This window comes from Lygodium microphyllum, chromosome 7, assembly GCF_053477565.2.
Source record: "Lygodium microphyllum isolate KBCC chromosome 7, Lygodium_microphyllum_v1.1.10, whole genome shotgun sequence".
Taxonomy (NCBI): Eukaryota; Viridiplantae; Streptophyta; class Polypodiopsida; order Schizaeales; family Lygodiaceae; genus Lygodium; species Lygodium microphyllum.
In genome coordinates this window covers 49856914-49864671 of record NC_141141.1, presented here as the reverse complement: position 1 = coordinate 49864671, position 7758 = coordinate 49856914, and positions in this window count along the sequence as shown.

The window sequence follows — 7758 nt, the reverse complement described above, 5'->3', positions numbered from 1 at the left end:
ACATTGTGTAGGATGCCCTTTGCGAGTCCATATTCTGGGATTGAGCAATTGCACTAGGCTGCTACTATTGGATTTTCTATTTGATATTGGGTGACAAAGGTTCTTTGTTTGTGGGAGACTCTGGCTTTTTCAAAGCATCAACAACAACTAAGGGTTGTTGCTTGTCAACCGTTAATGGCTCGATCTACTCCTTCTTTGGACTGGTTGTTTTAGCATGAGCAATATCACTAGGAAATAGATATTTTCTTTGGATTGATTGTTTCAGCATGAGCAATATCACTAGAAAATAGTTACTTTCTTTCTTGCTCATGACTCAATGACTTCCCAACACTACTACTTCCTCATGTGAATTAGCAACTACTACTTCTCAACACTACTACTTCCTCATGTGAATTAGCAACTACCTCAAGTAGTTTCTCTTCTGAAATTGTGGATGCTGGTGTCACAAGAACTAGCTTTTTGTTAATCACTAGCTTGTCAGCTTTTGGCTTCTCAAGCATCTTGGTCCTTGATCTAGATCTACATTTGGGTCTCTTTCTCTTTTGCTTGGGTTTTGATGGGACTTGGGTTTTGGTTAGTGGAGGTGGCTTTGCAGGTGGCTTTAGCCACCAAATCCAAGAATTCTTGTGTGGCCTTGTGTTGTTCCCAAAAGTGTTGTTGCTAACCCAAGGTCTTGTGTGGCCTTGTGAGTGCTTTAATTGTTTTGAATGGCTAGAATTGTCAACTCTTCTTGGATCTCTCAACTTTGTTTCTTAGAGTTCCTATCCTTCAAATTTATCTCTCTTTTGGTTTCCTTGAGCTTTGCATTCTACACGCTTCTTGTTGAGTTCTTAAAGAATTATGGAAAATACATGCAATATTGCAAAACATACAAGTTTTGTAGGGGACTTTGCAATACTTTGATTCCAGAACAAAACATCCAAGAGTGAGTGGTGTAAAATCAAGGATTTGTTCTTTCAAAAATCATCATGCACTTGTGTAAGAATATATCATAAAATAACACCATCATTAAGAGGTTAATGAGTCATTGTTGGCTTAATGGGAAGTGCAAGGGTGCATATTGCAAGAAAAGTGGACTCAGCGAGAGTGAGGTGATGAGACTGAACTTACAAGAATGAATCTATGAGAATGAAGTCTCAAGAATGAATTGGCAAGAGTGAACTTGATATGAGTGAGCTTTCAAGATGAGTGATAACTAGATATAAGTGAACTTGATATGATTAAACCTAATGAGTGAATGTGATATGAGGGATATGAGTGAACTTTCAAAGAGAATGAACTCATTAGAGTGAATTTATGAGGGTTAACTCTCAAGAATGAATTGGTGACAATAAACTACAAGAGTAAATTTTCAAGATGAGTGATAACTAGATATTAGTGAACTTTCAAGATGACTGAATTTGATATGAATGATAACTAGATATAAATGAACATGATATGAGTGAAGTCCAGCAAGAGTGAACTTAAATGAGTGAAATACAATAAGTGAACTTACAGTGAGAATGAAATATGATGAGAATGATCTTTTAGTACAAAGGAACTCTAAACTTCGAAGGATCCAACCAACCAAACAATGAAACAAAAGCCGTGTATTTGATTCTTGCATTGTGAGTTTTGTATTTTTTGAGATTTGACCACTTCCCTTCCTTCAATGCATATACAACCAAACAACTGTGACGAGCATGATGCAATTCCAATCAATAATAATGTGACACAAATTGCTGATGTAAGATAAGTTTGAGTTTTGAGTTTTTGACTACCTTTTGTGTTTTGCATTTTGAGTTTTGTGTTTTTGAGTTTTACTCACTCTTTTTCCTTCAATTCTCACACTATCAATCATCCATTATAAGAAAGTTACATCTACAACGTTAACATGGATTGATCAAGTAAAAAGAGTTGACTTTTGAGTTTTGATTTTTGCATTTTATGTTTTTTAAGTTTTACATTTTGTGTTTTGCATTTTTGTGTTGTTTTCACTTCAATATACACACAACTCAACAAGCATAATAAGGATGATATATCTTCAATCCACAATAATGTCACACTATTTGTTTAAGCAAGAAAAGTTTGAGTTTTGAATTTTGTATTTTTTTGTTGTTTTTTTAGTTTTATTATGTTTTTTAGTTTCAGTTTTGTGTTTTTTCTAGTCTACTAAAGTCATTCTTTCCTATCTCAATCCAATAAATTGGTTTATTTCAATTTGGCCTTCCTAAACTAGTTGCATGTATTTTGGAGTATGCTAGCCATAAATGTGGATGATCGATATCCCATTTATGCTCATGCAAAAGCATCCTATTCTACCACACGATAAGAGTGTGAGAACCTCGGTAGTTGCACTACCCTTTGTCTTGGCAATGAAACCAAAATGTTAGGCTAAACACACAACAATGGAGACATTGGACAGACTTCTATTATTTCAAAAGTTATAACTTAGTTTGGTGACAATTGCTCACAAAAGAAAGAACACAAGACTAGCTTCAAGGTGTAGTGAACTCACCTATCTTACCTTTCTGCATTGTAGTCCAAAATCTTGAAGATTGGAATATGGTTCCACCAGGAGACCTGAGGAATCCAATCCAATTATGTCGCTCCTTTGCATCCACCACCAAGCATACAAATAATGGAGGCAAGATGATAGAATAGAAGAAGAGAACAGAAAGCTTTAATAATTACACTAATAGAGCTTCCCTTGCATGGATGCACCAAAAGGGTAAATACAATTGAGACCTTCCAAGCTCATATAGACACAAATTAGGGTTAGAGTTCGATCATTTCTCTAGGGTGGCATACCATTTTAGGGTTAGGATTTGCACTTCTTTTGTATTTTAGGGTTTCCATTACTGTGGATTAGGGTTTGTGCTTTCCTTTGGGAATCCTACCCACTTTTTGGGATCCAAGACGGTCATGCCTTGAAGCATATTTGTGCCTTAGCCTTATTAGACCACACATACACTAATACAATGACAAATACATGTGTGCAACCCACGCAACAATTTTGGGCATGACAAATACAATTGTGGGTGATGATACAATGTACACAAGAGAGAGCTCAACTCTCACAAAATAACACAACCATAACAATTTGATGTCCATGAAGCACAAAAAACAATACAAGTGTCAAAAAATAATCATTGAAGTGCTCCAAAAATGATAATCCACCATAAAATAAGTATAGCACTTATGCTTTCACTTTTCTTTGACCTTCTTTGATTTTAGCCTTCATAAATACTATTAACACAAAATCTTGTCTATAGCAATCAATTGCTCCTTAACATCTTTGATATTTTTCAAATTGTCCATGGAGTTACATTCATCCATATGTTCACTCTCTCACTACTTGCACAGGTAAGCAACATGAGCTTCATTTCTTCCTTGATACAAATATGCTAGTATATCCCAAGTATCTATAGCTATTTTACATGAGCAAATATATGGGATCATGGTACATTTAATAGACGATGCAATCTAAGTATGAGCTTTTCCATCTTTTCCATCCCAATGGATTTTCTCAGCAATAGGTGGTGGTAGTGCTCTAGCATTGATTGGAGCAAAACCTAAAACATCTATTTTTGCTATTTCTTATGTACTTCTAGCTTGCAAAGTACCAAGAGGATGCCATTCAATTCCATGTATATTGCTCCAAAGGTCCTTTCTAACCAATACATGACACATCATATAAGCCCATAATGGATAGTTCATTTTGGATGTTTTGTTAGGTATTTTTAAGGCAAAATATAATGCTATTAAGGAATGTCCTAATTTGGCTATGAAAGACAAGTGTAAACTATGGAATCATTTGAGAACACTAGGGCTTAGGTACACTTGGGTAGGTAACCCTTGCAAATAGATCCTTGAAGATGTGTGTTTTGGAGATGTAACCCCCACCACCCATGTATCTCTACCACATGGCTCTGGATAACCATAAGATCTTGAGGAAGGTGTAGCTTAAGACTATGATTTCACTAGTGTAGTGAAGTATCAATTGTGGATACATATATGAATGAGCAAAATGAGTGCATGAAGTGGGTGGGATGGGTGGGAATGGAATGTATTCTAATGCAGCAAAAGAAACATCTCCTGAATTTGCAATTGAATGAGGTGTTACTTGATCTTTTTCTTCTTGAGCCTTCTTTATCAATGTTGACATATTGGTAAAGGTTTAAGTTTATCATGAACACTTATACCCATGCTTGTACATAAGCTTAAGTAAACAAAGGATGACTAGTTGAAGATATGACTTGCCTATCTTTCACTGACTCTAATTGTTATGGATGAGCTAAATGGTTATATATCCCATATTAGTATGCCCTCCTTGGGCATGGAGTTCAAGATCCTCATCAACATCATACTTATCTTGTTGTACACATTTCTTGTGGTTGTAAATGGGATCATCAAGTTGGAATGCTGATGGGAAAGGAGGAGTGCTAGATGAGCTTTAAGGTATGTCCATTTCTTGACTTTGTCTCTCTTGCCTCCTCTTTAAGGTGCCAAGATTAAAGAGGCAAGGTATGGTTGTTGCAAATGTTTCTCCTTCCAAGTTAGAAGGAAAAGGCTAGTATGATTGTTGCAAATGTCTCCTCTTTGTAAAGAGTGTGAAAATGTTATGCAAGAAATAGAATGGGAATGTATTACACAATGCAGTTATTACCCTTCATTATATGATGCTTGTATACCTATTATGGATTCAAATGCATGCTACTTTGATAGTGGTGCCATGAAGTATATTACTTATTTATGAATTTTTATCACTTCTCTTGAGCCTATAAGAATAATACTATAATATATAGCAATAACTCCTCTTATCCTATTAAAGGAGTTCAAAAATTTGTGCTGACTATTATTAATGGTGATACTTTCACACTTATGAAAGCTTTGTATATACTAAAGATCAAGAATAATTTGATGTTAGTTATATGGTGATACAATTATTACATTTGGTCATTATCCCATGGTTTTATAAGCTCAATAACTATGGAAAATCTATGGAAACATGTCCAGTTGTAGACTTGCAGGTAATTGTAGATGTTGAACTTTGGCATGTACGTTTTGATGACCTAAAATTTGCTAGTTTGTAGAGATCTGATATGGTGTCTTCATTGCCTACTCTTGAGGCACCTAAAAAATATATTTATGAAGGTTGTGTATTGGGTAAAATGCAGTGTGCTTCACTTCTAAAAGATGGTTTTAGTGAGAGTTATTTGCAAATTACAATTTGTGGTCCCGTGCAAAACCCCTCTTTTTGACAACCACTTGTACTTTGTGACTTTTATTGATGAGTACTCTAGGCATGCATGGATATATGGTTTAAAAGTGAAGTCCAAGTTATTATTCTACTTCGAGTAGTTTGTTAGCATGGTTGAAAATTTATCAGGATGTAAAGTGTACAATCTTCGTTCAGGTTGGGGGGAGTATATGTCCAAGGAATTCAGTGCATATACTGGCTAAATGTGGGATAAAGCACCAATGTAGAGTGGTGCATACACCACAACAAAATGGCCAACCTAAGAGGAAAAATAGATCTCTCATGGAGATAGCATGATACATGATTCAAAGTTAAGCATTTCCACATAATTTTTGGTTTGAATTTGCTTTATTTGTAGCCTATGTACTTAACTGGTGTCCCACTATGGCTTTGTAGTCTATCACTCCATCTATAGCTTGATATGGTAAAAGCCATATGTGACTCATTTTTGTATTTTTCATTGTTTAGCTTATGCTTTGATACTCATGCAACTATGCAAGAACTTGGATGACAATGCTATAAACTACATTTTTATTGGGTACAATATAATAAGGTGTACCATCCAGAAAGTAAGTGTATGTTGGTTAGTTGTGATGTTTATTTAGTCTTTATCTTCATGTATGAAGTAGACACATGTATGCTTATAAAATATCTATGACACTTTTTTTTCTCTTTTTAGTAGTATGCAATCACATGCAATGCCAAATGAGATAGTTTTCAAGCCTACATAAGTTTCTCATGCTACCATAGGTTAGCCTATTTCTGATATAGATGTGAATGATATACTTATTGATAAGAGAGTGGAGATTGAGAAATATAGAAACATGCCAAAATGATTAGTGTAGACATTACATGACAATAAATCATATGCATCATTGTGGTAGTCATACTTGTTTGAGCTCTCATATTGTTTCCCATTTATCATATTGTTATGTGTTGGTTATTTCAAGTCTATGTAATGAGGATGAGCATGTGTCTTTTGAAGAGGTAGATAATTTAGAAATATGGATGGCTACTATGCAATCTAAGTATAATGCTATTATCAAAAATGGTACTTGGTTCTTATGTGATTTGCCTCCTAACAAGAAGACCATTGGGACAAATGGGGTTTTACAAGTTAAAGGGCAAGCCAGATGGTAATCTTGAGCACTACAAAGCTATACTTGTAGCAAAGCATTATGCTTGGTAGAAGGGCATTGATTTTGATGAGATATTTTCTCCCACTTATACGACAACTATTTGTAGTATTTGTGCATTAGTAGCTCATGACTGTTAGAATGTACATTAGTTAGATACTGAAACTACATTTTTAAATGGTGATCTACATGAGAAAGTATATGCTTTTTAGCCTCATGGTGGTTGTTGTGGAAAATGGCAAGAAAACAAAATGTGTAGATTGAAAAAGGCTTTGTATGGTTTGAAGCAAGCACTTCGAGCTTGGTATGAGTAAGTATTGACTGCATGTGGTTTTCAAAATAGTACAACATAATATGTCAAACATGAAGGTCTCTAATCATTATGGTTTATGTTTATGACATTCTACGCATTGGTCCTAATGAGATACATATTACTGATTTTAACGGTGAGTTGAACTCAACTTTTGACATGTTAGATTTGGGAGATTGCATCATAGTTTGGGAATTCAATTCAAATAGTGTGATGGAGGTATTGCTTTGTGTGAAACAAAGTATGTTGAGATATTATTGTAGATATTTGGCCTTGAAGACTACAAGCCTATTGCTACTCCTATGCAAACGAGTTAAAGCTGAGCCTTCATGATGCTGGAGATTGCTTTGATGTTTTTCTCTATCAATAGCTTATTGGATGTTGGAGATTGCTTTGATGTCTTTCTTTATCAATAACCTATTGGATGCTTGATTTATACATGTATTGCGAGGCTTGGCATTTAGTTTGTAGTCTCATAGATGAGCAAGTTTATGCATAGCCCAAGTATTAAGTGTTGGTAGGCAATGAAGCAAATCTTTTGCTACTTGAGTAGTACTTAACACCTCGGGTTGTTTTATCCCAAGGGGTAAACCTTACCTCTAGATTCACATGCTTTTTTGAATTATGACTAGGTTGGTTGTTATGATAATTGTGTATCTACAAGTGGCTTTTGCTTCATGCTTGGTAGCCCATTCATATCATCGTTGAGTAAGAAGCATCCTACTATGGCCACTTCTAGTTGTGAAGTTGAGTATACAATAGCTTTCATAGCTATCATTGAGTATGTTTGGTTTAGATATCTCTTGGCTTATTTGGGTGTTGGAAAATTGTTTGCCACCACTATCTTTACTTACAATCAGAGTACATTAGCAATTGCATGGAATTCATTGTTCCATGCACATGCTAAGCACATTGAGGTACACTATCATTATGTGAGAGAGACTTAGGAGAGATCACTTTGGCCTATGTACCAACACATGACAATCTTATAGATCTTTTCACAAAGGCTTTGCCTTGTGAGAAGTTTGACACTTTTTGCAAAGCTTTGGGATTACTCCCCTTGGTGGATT